Raw genomic sequence first — 14,794 nt, 5'->3', positions numbered from 1 at the left:
TAATACATATATGGAGTGGAATATTCCACCACTACCTGGCGACCCGAAAGGTCTACCTAGGTTAACAAATATCGTAGTTTAATAATGTAATAAAGCACAGGTTTCCATTACAATATTCATGGGGAGAAACTTGCGAAAATTTTATTCCAAAAAATAATAATTTCAAAGTCATAATATATCGTTTCAAAATGCCGCCATAGTTTATAATTTTGTTATTCTAACTCGCTATTTTATTATACGATATCGTAGTTAGCCACTTTGTGTAGTGCGGTGCGTAAATACTTTTAGTGGGTCATATATGAATATATTTTATTCATAAAATGTCGATAAGAATTAGTGAAAGTATATACAGTCTGCGCACACATATTTCCCGCTATGGTATCTGGTATCACAAAAAACAGAACTTGTCATAAACGCGTGAATCGGATAACTGTTTGAATAGCCTAGTATCTATCTTATAAAAAAAGTGTGCATATTTTGTTTCCTCCCTTGTCATATATATAGTGCAGGCTGATTGATCGGAAAAAAGTATTAGTGATTTTCGGGGTTTCGGGTCGTTGGTACTTCAATTTAATGATGTATGATTGCTTCATTTACCAAACTGTATTTATTATATGATTTCCATTATTTTGAGCAAGGGTAAGGCCTTGTACAGTAGATCGTCAGGTCCCTGTGTGAATCACCATGATTTTCAGATATACAAGAGGTACTGAAGGTAAGGTTTTCTTTCAGTACAATACAATACAAATACATTTTAAACTACATCCGATTGTGGAGTCTATGTACGTGGGAGAATGAGGTTACCCTTTGCCACAACTACCTCCAGGTCACCCTTGGGGAAGGTGTAGCACCTGTGAGCCTTGGGTGCCAACTTCCCATATAACAAGTTTGGTTGACGTCAGTAAAGGCACACGGTCGTGAAACTCCTGCACAAACAGATCCGCATAGGTGGAAAATTTGTCATGTAAATATGTATAGTTTCAGTTGTTCTTAGCATTTGGCAGGGGGGGGGGGTCGTAACCTTTTGTGGTGAGAACCAGTGTGACTGGCCTGCCAACGGGGTGCTAAGGATTTCATTGGAAAAGTTATCAGTTACATCCGTTAATGTAATTTCGTTGTACATACCCGTAAATCAAAAATCACAATACAATACAATAACAATACCTGTCTAAAGTGTGACTACTATGCAGAATCAACCTGTGATGACCTGTGATACAAAATCATTTAACAAGAGCGCCATCTAGAGGCAATACCACTGTTAATAAATGTTGTCACCGTAGAGGGCATTAATTTGAGGTTAACGGGGTTTCCGCCATTGCGCGATTGAGTGCATGAAACAGATTTTACAGGGCGAGCTTATGTCAGGACTGAGGAATATTCCGAGCGAAGTAAGTGATCTATATCTACGATTAGAGTATACTCGTTAGATATTCATGTTTGAGTTATGGACCTCGTGAAATTATAATTAATACCTGTGAACACTGTATGTATGAACAGAACGCGTTTGTTGTCTCAGCGGCGTGTAATCTCAACACATGCGACCATTCCGTTTCTAGCTTTGCACTGGTGAGGAATAACTGATGGTAATAGTCTCACAGAATCGGGGGCGTTTCCTCGGTATATACGAATTTGTATATACAAATTACAATAACAATACAATTACAATACTTAAAGTGCCTGTGAAATGGCTGCTATTTTCACGTCTAAAATTATCAATTGATACATAAATATTATTAATTTGTATGTTTCTAAGCATAAATTATTTTTTTTAAGTGAAAAAATGTGTTTTAAACTCAGTCTACAGCAACTTTATTTTTTGTATTTTAAAACGAGGCTCCTCATTAGCTATTCATTTCCATACAGAAATTCCCCTTGTGACGTCAGAAAGGGAAGTTGCTGGGCAGCTCGCATTGCCGATACATGTAAATAAGGCAAATTTCTTGTGCAGTTTTCTCGTCTTTGACTAAATTGTCACTTATGTACTTTTTCGTCGAGGAAGAACGGACCATAATGAACACTTGGATATCAAATTTGTTGCATGGGGTTGAGTTAGCTGCGAGATATGTCCGTTCTGGTGTGGCTGGTCGCAGTGATGTCACCGTCCTCAGCGCACGTTTGTAAACTATCGCTGAACCTCGGCACTGGACAACTTTCGAGTCGGTAAGAAGTTCTAGTTTTTTTTGTTCTAGTTGAGCTTACTACTCTTTATAAAATATCTTATCGATAACTTCAAAGAAGTATGTGTGAACTCTTTATTATGCTCGATAAACTTAGATCGCGAATTTCCTCAGAAATATTGCCTGCTTCGTTCAAACGTGCATTGGCATCCATATTGGATTTTCGTTCATGGTCGAAGGCGTGAGTGTCTCGTGTGGCCCGAATGTCATCGGCGTTTTACTTTATCACGTTCGATTTTTTTTTTGCACAAATGAAACTCTTATTTTTTTCCACCATCAACAATTTCTGATATGCTTGTTAGGATCGGCCGACGTCTCTGTGGGTAGCTGCGGTTCCGTAGCTCTTTGATGCGACCTACAATCGAATTTTGCCTTAACAATTTCATTTGGACGTCTTTTTTTTAATTTTGTTGTTGTACGTCGAACATAGAGCTACGGGATCTATCACCGTTTAAAAACAGAAATCTGGCATACGTAAATTAAATCGCTTTTGCTTTCGATTACGATGGTGTGACATACCTTTATTGTGAATTGATAGCTGGATGAATAACATACAAACTTTTGTTTGCAATTTGTGTTTATAAATAAGCAATAATTTGGGATATTTTACAATTACCGCGGAAACCAAGCAAATTACGAGAAAACGACAGCCATTGACATCCCACACTCCTTAGCGCAGAATAAATGTAATCTCGTTTGGCGGTCATGTGATACAGTGGTGGAAGAATAAAACTCACTCTTCCCGTTATTCTAATTGTTCCAACAAAGCAATCACATACAGTATTTATAATTGTATGATTTTTGTTTAATAATAGAAACTAGTTGCGTAAACGCAATTTATCTACTGATTTCGGTCACGTGGTACAAAATTATAGGTCTCGCGTAATTTGCTATAGGTCTCGCGTAACTCTGTGGTCCAAAATGGCGTCTTTCGTCTTGTTATTTTTCTGCGACTCGGTGTACGGTAAATAAAGTCAATTTGTTATGACCACCGTCATCATTTCACAGCGCAAATAGGTTCTGGTCATTGTTTGGAAGTAAATAAACATAGTGAGTACTTTCGAAGGTCTTAAAATGTGATTTTCGCGACGACCAAATTTGGCATGTGGATTTTAACCGGTATTCAGTCGCACAAGGCCCCATAGCCCTATGGGCCGGCCAGAGTCAGTCACGTAAATAATGCGGTCGGCAACATAGGGCTATGATTCCACAGCTACTCTGTGGGCTGCTCTACACACGTAAAATGCCCAATGTTTTGACCTGGCTTCCCTTCACACGAAGCGCGGGTGTGCATTACATCCGCAAGTTTCAAAATTTTAAACGTAAATTTGAAAAATGTTTGGTGAAATAAAATTGACATATTATTATGAAAAGAAAATGAAGGAAAAAAAAATTATTTTTTGAATAATCGTTTGAGAGGATTGGGTGGCAATTGCTTATACTTATGTACTAATTGTAAATGTGTTCAATATTTTTTTCATCCATAATTCAAACACATATATAACATAATAATAGTTTATTATAGTAAAAAAAGATGCATCATAAAACGAATGAATTACGTATAAACAAATGCCAAATAAAGATTGTGACCTTATTTATTTTCTAAACCTCCACAGGTTAACGAGGGGATACTTGAAGTTCCTTGAAAAAGACTACAGTACTACCAGAGTGAGCAGTAACAGATTTATCAATATTTATGTCAGAGAATTATTTAGGACTTAAATTACCAAATCTTGGTTTTTCATAGATTCCAAAATCTGAAGATGTGTTTCCTTTTTTTCATTGTCACACAGTGTCACTCAATTAAAACCATATACTATAGTAATAGTAATCCATGTACAAATTATATTTTATTCACATTATTTTCCTCACATACATGTACAGACAATCCATTGTTTACATTGTCATATTTCTTTGTTCATCACAAGTCTAAATAAAATTTGTGAACTGTGTAACGTAGCCTGTTTTTTATTAGCATAATTGTTGCAGCATCTGGAAATGTATTTACACTGTTATGTGAATCTTGTAGTGTGGCGATGAACTGCCGAGACTTTGTCAGGGTGGGCATACTGGCTGTTGAGTGGCAGGGGTGCATCATCAAGTGTATGTAATACACAATCTCCTCCAACATACAAGTCTAGTGTATTGAAGAGCTCTTCTACGTAATCTGTAAATTATAATGAGAGCATTTTGATTCAACAATAGTAGATAGAAAACCATAAAGAATCATATCATACATGCTCTATTGAAGTACATTTCCAGTAGAAGCATCAAAATTAAAATAAAAAGAAAACATATTTTGACATTCTAGACGTTAAACTATAGTGATCAATAAAATAGGGAAATAACTAAAAAAAACGACAAATCACAGTTACTAAATAAATGACCGCCGCGTGGAAATAGATTCAGTTGAAATGGGTGAACACGTCGGGTCACGACGAGGACAAGTGCGTGACTGGTGGCGTTTAATTGGATAACAAAAATAATTGAGAGCAACACACATACAGACAAATTCAGAGTGGACTCGAGTTAGCGTGATTGTCATACTTATTTACTTGGTGATAACGCATTGACAGCCAAAGCCCGGATTCTTATTCCATAAATGATTTCTAGACATCTCGACCCAAGACATTTCGACCCAAATTGAACATATCGTCCCACCGCATCGACGCGACCCTGTCTCAATGTGGCGACGCGAACCTCTATCTAGTTCAACGTTGATCGACATCTTTTGATTCGAAACATCGTGTACTATCTACTAGTATTTCCAACGCGTGTGGTCGGCGCCTTTGATTGCGTTAATTTTGTTTTTTATTCGCGAAATCTATCACTGGCAGCGTTTGTTTTGTCATGTCTCATAACTGAAAGTCCAAGCTGACATCAGAGTTTTGGCTGTAGGTATGAAAAACGGGTCGGGATTTTTTGGGGTCGAGATGTCCAGTACCCCGATAAATTATTTCGCAGATCAAGCTAGAAGGAAAGTAACAGAGGTGTGAATTCGACATTCAGCACCAATCACCAAACAATTCAGAAACTTTTAGCCTGCGAAAATGAAAACAATTAGCAGTGTGTGAGGACTGCGTAATTTCCTGTTTGTCCGACGCGTCGTTTTCGTGTTACTATCAAAAATTATTGATACCTTTACATAACGCAAACTTAATTGTCTCTATAAAGCGATAATCAGGATGACAAAAAAAGTCAAATGATTTGAAACACTTACCCGACGTCTCTCTCTCTTCTGAAATCCGCCTCGGTGATCATGGGCTGGTTCGGAATCTATTTCCTTCAAAATTGTTGGTATTGCGCCAGGTTTAAGTTGTCGGCGCTTCTCTTTAAAACCTAGTTGTTTTTTTCACGGCCGAAGACAGTTTTTCGAAAAAAGAATCTGAGGTGAAGTGGACACTACATATGACGCTGTAAGGAGAAGGTCCACCCCAACCTTTTTTCGTTGTTTTCACGGCTTTCGTCTACTGACGTCGCACCTTCGGATCGTTTGGAAAAGTGTGAATACTTACACTATGACTATACGTATTACTGCAACCGCCCACAACACAATGTTTAACCATCACAAACGTTTGTTCTGAAAACAACTTCTAAAAACTCTCTATCTCAAAAAAAAAAAAATTGGCAAAAAAAAGAAATGCCGACCGAAAAATGTATATCGTTTAAATGTATGTTGAATCACGCAGTGTTATATAAGTACAACTCAATAGTATGGCTTCCTCTCATATGTTGGCATTTGGTGGCGCACTTTCGGCGAGAGTCGGAAATCCGGAAACAGTCGACCGTTTCAGGATAGGTGGGCGTGGCTACAGCACGAGATATATCTTAAATTTACTTGGATATGAGTAACCATTTTGACAAAAAAAATCAATAACTGCCCACTTCAGTAAGACACGGATCTAAAATAGTTAACGTGAGAGTGGGCATTGCACAGGCACTTTAAGATGTTACACATAAGGTAAAACAAATCACATGACAATATGATAATAACGGTAATAAATCATAGCTTAAAAGTTGAACAGAACGATGAAGGGTCACGTACTTCGTTGCAAAATGGTCGTATGGTCATTTAAAATTATTAAATGAGAGTTGTCTACACCAAAATAATTTGTTCACACATTTATTCTCTCAATTTAACAACTTGTAATTGTGGCAGTTAATCAAACGTGTGTTGTTTACACCAAAATAAGACTCAAATATTAGTCCATACATTTATTCTCTCAATTTAACAACTTGTAATGGTGTAAAATTATTGAACGAGAGTTGTCTACACCAAAATAAGTCTCAATTTATTGTCCACACATTTATTTTCACAATTTAACACCTTTTAATGGTGAAAGTTAATTAAACGTGACTTGTCTACACCAAAATAAGTCTAAAATATTTGTCCACATATTTATTATCACAATTTAACCATTTGTTAATGGTGGAAAGTTAATTAAACGCAACTTGTCTACAGCAAGATAAGTCACAAATTTTTTTCCACACATTTATTCTCTCAATTTAACAACTTGTAATTGTGGGAATTAATCAAACATGAGTTGTTTACACCAAAATTAATATTAAATATTTGTTGAGACATTTATTCTCTCAATTTAACAACTTGTTGTTGTGGGAATTAATCAAACATGAGTTGTTTACACCAAAATAAGTATTAAATATTTGCTGAGACATTTATTCTCTCAATTTAACAACTTGTAATTGTTGGAATTAATCAAACATGAGTTGTTTACACCAAAATAAATATTAAATATTTGTTGAGACATTTATTCTCTCAATTTGACAACTTGTTGTTGTGGGAATTAATCAAACATGAGTTGTTTACACCAAAATAAATATTAAATATTTGTTGAGACATTTATTCTCTCAATTTAACAACTTGTAATTGTGGGAGTTAATCAAACGTGAGTTGTTTACACCAAAATAAGTATTAAATATTTGTTGAGACATTTATTCTCTCAATTTAACAACTTGTAATTGTGGGAATTAATCAAACATGAGTTCTTTACACCAAAATAAGACTCAAATATTAGTCCATACAAATTATTTCCTCAATTTAACAAGTTGTACTGGTGTAAAATTATTAAACGAGAGTTGCCTACACCAAAATAAGTCTCGATTTTTTGTCCACACATTTATTTTCACAATTTAACAACTTGTTATGGTGTAAAATTATTAAATGGTGTAAAAGTATTAAATGAGAGTTGTCTACACCAAAATAATTTGTTCACACATTTATTCTCTCACTTTAACAACTTGTAATTGTGGGAATTAATCAAACGTGAGTTCTTTACACCAAAATAAGACTCAAATATTAGTCCATACATTTATTTCCTCAACTTAACAAATTGTACTGGTGGAAATTAATTACGCGCAACTTGTCTACACCAAAATAAGTCTCAAATATTTTTCCACACAATTATTGTCACAATTTAACCACTTGTTAATAGTGGAAATTACTTAAACACAACTTGTTTAATCAGTTGACTTCAATGCAACTTACTCGCAGACAGTGCACAAAAGAGTATCATTATTGAACAATTATTAACAGGAACGTGTCTTGGCATTAGGGTTAGGGTCGGGTCAGGTATGAACAACGCAAATGGAAAACACCCAATTGGCAGGATGTACACTAACGGGTTATGGGATGCATATAGTTTACACAAGTAAAAACACAAAATGGGCAATTTTTTGGACAATTGTAATTCAAAAATAGAAACGTGTTATATTTCTATATATATGCACACTGTATAGTCTCATCAAATGCAAACACAACCAGTCAATCCATCGTGGTCTTGTGGGTCAGTTGTCAAATTCAAAGTCAAAGGTCATGCACTTTGTTGCAACCTGGCCGTGATTTTAAAACTAGGTCATGGCGAGACAGACAAAGAAGACATCATCAACACTCAAATATTACAATAAAACAGGGAAGTGGTAGCATATTACAACGTAGCAAAATGGGAAATAAAAAAACAAAATACAAACGCCAAGGGTGTGAATTACACTGGATAAACAGATGCAAATACCAAAGCAATCGTTATAGCTTTCCCATTCAACTAATCAGAACATTGAAGTAGTCAGCAAAATGAACACTAGTCAAAGAACAACCCTGTGGAATGGTACACAAATAAAACAAAATTAGCTTTAAAATCAAATAAACTGAAAAACATCAAACCATAAAATGTAAATAAAGAATATTAGAAAAGAAAAACCGCATGATACGCTGCCATGCAGAACTAAAAAAATAAGTAAGAAAACAGCATATTAAGTAAACATGGTAATTAAACTGAAAATTACCTGATTTTGACAAGTAATAAACAGAAACAAAGTTAGTTTTGCTCGATATTAAAGTGTCGAAATGGTGTGCCCTATATTTGCAAAATCAATTCAGGAGAGAGAGGAATACCCTCTGCGGTATAGTGGTATTTATACCCTATGTGGAATTCATTAAGGGTTTGAATTCAGAAGTTAACATTTTTTCAACATCAAATATTCATTCTAAGGATTTATTTCTTTATCTTATGTACTTGCAGTTGTGGAAATTAATCGAACGAGGTATTTACACCATAATTATTTTTTTTCTCAATTTAACAACTTGCGTTCAAAAGTATAAAGAAAATAAATATGACAACAAAAAATACTAAAACCGAGACTTCTTGAAGGAAATGATAAATTTGAAAAGTAATTAACTATCAATGGATCTACCATCACGTCGTTGCCCATGGAAGACTTAACACAATAAAGGATGCTTATTGGTAACCAGAAACACATTTTAATCAGCTATATATTTGCTCACTAATTAGTTCAAGAGTACGGTTTAATTGTTTAGCAAGCACAATTAATTTGAGTAGGAAAATAATTAACAATCTCCGACTTAGATGGATACTTCCTAACTACGTTGTTTTGCATTAGATGTATGGTATGTAAATTACCGGCACGTGTTCAACGCTAACAGCGGAGCATTAAAACAAAGGCTTAGTGACAGAAGGGCTCAAATTTACATAATTCACACCAAAATGATGTAATGATGATTTCAAAGTTATGATTTTATGTTATTTTATTTTATGTAGAAGAGCTGTTGGAGACTGGGTTATACCAATGACTTGTATTCATCATTCAAATCTCTGAACTCTTTGTAGTCTCAATGATTTTGTTTGCTTTATTGTTAATCTTTTGTGTGTAATCAGTGTTTTCCCAAGGTCACAAACAGCTGGTAGCATTGTCATGCTTGGTGGTCAATGCCACGCTCCAAACCATTTCAGATCTATTGTTAATAATTTCAATTGATTATTGTTCTATAAGTCAGAAAGCAGCTAAGTTCAATTAGTTCAACATGTATGTGTAATTAGTCTGGTACGTGACTGGCTAATCATCTCGATGCCAAAGAAAATATTTAAAAAAAATGAAAAATAGCAAATTTATGTCGAAATGTACAACATGCTTATGGTACTTCAGAAATCACGTAGAAATCACGACCAACATCTGATTTGAAAAAAAACGTTTGAAATAATACTAATTCTGGTGTTGAAAATAAAAGTGCTACTCGTACTGAAGAATAAATTAAGCAAATTGCTTGCTAAATATGAGGCAAATTGTTCGCCACTCTTGACACAACCAAACACTGGTATTTTTTATCATTTATACTTTAAGTACTTTAATAACTACATAATCTTTTATACTATTTTAACTTAGATATATATATTGGATAGAATCAGATTGTATAGTGTAGTGTAGTGTAGTGTACAGACTAAAGGTTTCACATGCAGAATCCACTTCAGGTAAGTGTAGTTCATTTCGATAATTTTAAATATGTATATATGTATATTGTTATGTCTTATTCTACTTTCATACATTCTACCAACATTTTATCCACATGTAGCTATCATGCCAGGTTTTGTGGATACATAGAAAACTAGCGTTCTATAGAAAGATATCTCAATACATTGTGTCTACATATTGGTTCTGCACATGAAACTTGTATTCTACCTAAATAGGCTGCTCTGATATCACACCATACTTTTACTTTGGTACATTGCATCTACATTGTATATTATCCATGCTTCTGTAAAGACACAGATAAAACAAGCATGCACTACGTTCAATTACCACTGTAGGCATTATTCTGCCATTCAACCAAGGACGAAGACAAAAATCTATGTCAGGGAAAGCCCTATGACTTCATATATTTTTCTTCCACATCATGAACCACGTCACCGAGGCAAGGCAGGGGACATAATCTTGCCTTATGACTTCACTTCTGTTTTTCTCTGCATCAAGTGAGCATCCTAGCAAAAACAGTGTGATTCAGTCTCCAGTTTTTCGACTGAGATTTCTGAAGAAGCTGTGAACCGTTGGTAACAGTAGACGTAGTGGCTGGTAGGCTAATTTGTTTTTCTTATTTTTGTGTGTGCAAAAGAATTCAGGTTTATCTGAGCGAGCTACAAACGACCTGGCCAAGGCAAATAGGGATTCCACCAATGCAGCCTACGTCCTAAAATGGCGGGCATACGTTGGTGTAGTGGAAGGGAGGTTGATCCATGCCATCTCTGTTGACCATGTAGCTGACGTTTTCATCCATTTGTTTGACGAGTTGGGCTTGTCCTATGCAGCGATCATTGGCCTTGTTACCCACCATCGAGAATTGCTTCTATGCCCAGTTTGGGTGTTGAGTTACTACGAGAATCGTACTAAGGAATCGAGGCATGGCAGCAAGCACATGTTTATGTGTTATGACTAGGGTAAGCAGGACAAACCATTCTCCCCGACTTCCATTTCCTGGTGGATCACTGCGGCAGTGTGCATGATTTATTACTATTGGCTATATGCCAGCATTGTCACCCATCATAGAGAATTGCCTCTATGCCCAGTTCGAGCGTTGAGTTACTACGAGAATCGTACTAGGGAATCGAGGCATGGCAGCAAGCACATGTTCATGTGTTATGACCAGGGTAAGTAGGACAGATCAGTCTACCCGACTTCATTTCCAGGTGAATCACTGCGTCAGTGTGCAAGGTCTGTGACCATCTGGCATCCTCGACACAGGGTCTACAGACACACAGAGTACGAGCACATGGGCTTTGTGCGATCACTGAATCATTGGCTCTTGCATCAGGTGCCCTCCCACTCTAGCATATACCGAGGGCGGGCATTTATTACCAAAGAGACACCCAAACAATTGAGGAAGGTCCTTTTACGGTGGGACCCGTTCTAGTGGGTGAGACTTTGGTTACTGAGCAAGCCCAGATGAACACAGGGATCACTGCGCATAGGGGAAAGAGTAGTCTCTGCTACAGATTTGTGCAGAGAAGTTTCTCCCGTCAGCACTTCTTGGACATGTCCAGGTCTCATTTTCGGCCTATGCCCTCATGCAGAACTGTTTCAGCCTCTTTTTTTTCGGAAAGCAAGTCACTCAAGCATCTGAGTTTAGGTCTAGCATTGTCGGGCAACTCTGTCACCATTTCTGCAGTTGCTTTGTTATGGGTACGACACTGTCAAGTTAAGACACCGTCACTGGTCTTATCTAAGTGGTAGTCGTAAGCAGGGAATATTGTGCCGGGCTGGGACACCCTTTTTTGCATGGAAACCCACCATCTTTCTGCGTCTGACTCAAAATGGTCATTCTAACTGACAAGGTCCCTACTGTGGAAGAAAATCTATGAGCTCATGGGGCTTCCCCTGACCTAGATTTCTCTCTCTGTTGCTGGCTGAATCACAGATAATGTTGACTGACATGAGTCTATGGTGGGTATGAACTATGTGAATAGATGGGTTGAAAACCCTCTGCATAAATTCACTATGATAAATTACCCACCTTAGACTCCAGCCAGTGTCTAATTCTAGCTATATAGTCTGCTATGGTATCACAGCATACTATTACTGTAATACACTGTATCTACATGTATGTAACATTCCAGGCCATTCCATGTATAAGGGGCATACTAGCTAGATAACCTATTACATCACACCATACTTTTACTTTAATACATGTGCATCTACATGTGGGTAAGATTCCAGGCCCTAAAGGGACGCATGTATAAGGGGCATACTAGCTAGATAGGCTGCTCTGATTTAATAACATACTTTCACTTTAATGCAATGCATCTACATGTAGGTAATAATCCAGGCTCAAAAAAGTCAAACATATAACGAGCATTCTAGCAAGCTAAGCCCATCAAATTATATAATACGTTTACTTTAGTACATTGTATATACATGTAATATTTTTGGTTTTACAAAGACACATAGATAACTAGCATTTTGGCTAGTTAGGCTGCTCTGATATCACACCATACTTTATCTTTATTTTAATAAATTACATCCACAATTAGATATTGTTCTTTGTTCTACAAAGACACTTAGATAACTAGCATTCGAGCTAGATAGGCTGCTCTGATATCACATCACACCATACTTTTACTGTATAAGTTATGTGGAAAGCGTCAACAAATTGTTGATTGTTTTTCATGACATGCGCATAGAATTTTATTCCAAGCGATTCTACATTGAACATAATTACTAATAACCGTGAATGGAACGAGATTGTCGATCGACCACACACCATCGTGTGGAGTTTTACTGATGAGCGCAGTGAGCGAAGATTGTTGAATAAATAAAAATGTACATCGAGTGCATATACTAGTATATCATAACTACAGGCAAAATTGTTATTACGGCTTAAGAATGCCGTTTATCGTAGACAAGTTGACTTCAACCACCGTCTGTGTTTTCAGACAGACACTATATATTCTGTCTGGTTTTGACAAACTCTGATTTCTTTCCTGTAATTCATTCCATTGTATGTATCAGCAATGCACCGGTAGCGTTTAATACACCTCATATTCAAAGTAGGCATTTTGAAAACGATGTGGGTGGGGCTTACAGTGCCGGCAAATTGGAAACTCGACGCTTTTGAAAACCATTTTTCCGGCAAAATTCATTACTATTCTTTTTTTATTTATAACTAACCTGAACATTCATGGCGCCACTCACGTTTGAAAAACAGAAATATAATATTTTTTGTGGAGCTTTTATACACAGATATTAATGTGAGTGAGGCGACTTTACTTGAATAATAAACTCCACCCGCGCCTGTTTATAAACCATGTCGATCTTTAATACATTGTATCTACATGTAGGTAATAATCCAGGCTCTAATAAGACAAATATGCAACGAGCATTTTAGCCAGATAAGCTGATCTGATATCACATCATACCATACGTTTACTTTAATACATTGCATCTACATTGTATTATCCATAGTTCTGTGAAGATATGTAGGTAATATTCCAGTCTCCAAACAGAAACGTAAATAACTAGCATTCTAGCTATGTAGGCTGCTCTGATATCACACCTTTCTTTTATTATAATTTTTTATTGTACCAAATGTAGCTATTTTCATAGACTCTGAGACACACAGAAAATTAGCTAGATATGGTGCTTTGTGATCACATAATACTTTTACATTGATACGTTATCTCTAAATAGTATTTACATGTAGCTATGTTGATAAACTCTGTAGAGACACATATAAATCTTATATTACAGATAGATAGGCTGCATTGTTATCACACCATATTTTTATTTAGATACATTCCACTTACAGTGTATTTACATGTATGTTTTATCCTAGGTTCTGTAGAGACACATATAAAACTAGCATTCGAGCTAGACCCGCTTATTATGCTGGAATCATTCTTGTCAGATAACAATCTACAATACCAGTTAATAATATTTTGATAGGTTTAGGCTAGGCTTTGTAGAAGCACATAAATACATGGTATACTGCAGTTAGATATCCATCATTTCATGATGTTGCACTCCAAATATATTTTGTTGTATTGTTTCATTCTGTTATTTTGTAGGTGAAAACTGAACTTGCTGCCAATTTATAGATGAAGAACACTTCACACAATGAAGCCCTGGAACACAATGTAGTACATTTCATTTCCCAAGATTTTCAAGATTTCCAGAGAAGTGAGACGAATTCCTAAACATTTGTATACTCAAGTCACTGAAAATATATATGAAACTTACCAACATATACACATAGAGAATTATGCTTGCAATGTCACATGGTATGCTTTGAATTATTAATGAAAACAACAACACAACTAAAATGTGCGATATTAGAATTGTATATTAGTTCATTGGGGGGAAATGTGTAATGTGATTGCTTGCTGAGTTTTGTTGATTTATTACAATCTAGTATATTTCAAATTTACCACATCCAATAAGATTACCTGCATACAGCATTCTAACCCGTACGCTCAGCTATACTTATATAACCACATAATGGAAGTAAATACAGACTGCAAAAGGCCATATACCAGTACAGCTTTTGACAAAATCAACAGAGAACCTAAATGTGTGCAGTCCATGGAAAAGGTGTTTCAGTGCATGCAATGTAAAAATAGCTTCACTCAGTCTGGTGGTCTAAAACATCATATGCTTACACATACAGGATCGAAGTCATTCCAGTGCAAAACATGTAAGAAGTGTTTTACTCAGTCGTGCCATCTAAAAGACCACATGCTTGTACATTCACGGGTGAAGCCATTTCAGTACAAACAATGTGACAAATGCTTCACTCAGTCGGGTAATCTAAAACAGCACAT

General features: G+C 36.1%; 1 long non-coding RNA gene across 1 annotated transcript; it reads left to right on the top strand.

Moving 5' to 3' along the window:
* The first annotated feature begins 1,315 nt into the window (after nucleotides 1-1,315).
* On the top strand, nucleotides 1,316-14,296 carry LOC146731572 (uncharacterized). The gene is made up of 3 exons (XR_014926991.1): nucleotides 1,316-1,388; nucleotides 9,873-9,958; nucleotides 14,042-14,296. It is a non-coding gene; the product is annotated as an uncharacterized LOC146731572 (long non-coding RNA).
* Nucleotides 14,297-14,794: the final 498 nt, after the last annotated feature.

This window comes from Saccoglossus kowalevskii, chromosome 18 (assembly GCF_978046115.1).
Source record: "Saccoglossus kowalevskii chromosome 18, keSacKowa6.1, whole genome shotgun sequence".
In the NCBI taxonomy this organism is placed as follows: Eukaryota; Metazoa; Hemichordata; class Enteropneusta; family Harrimaniidae; genus Saccoglossus; species Saccoglossus kowalevskii.
This window is presented reverse-complemented; position numbering and strand designations above follow the sequence as displayed.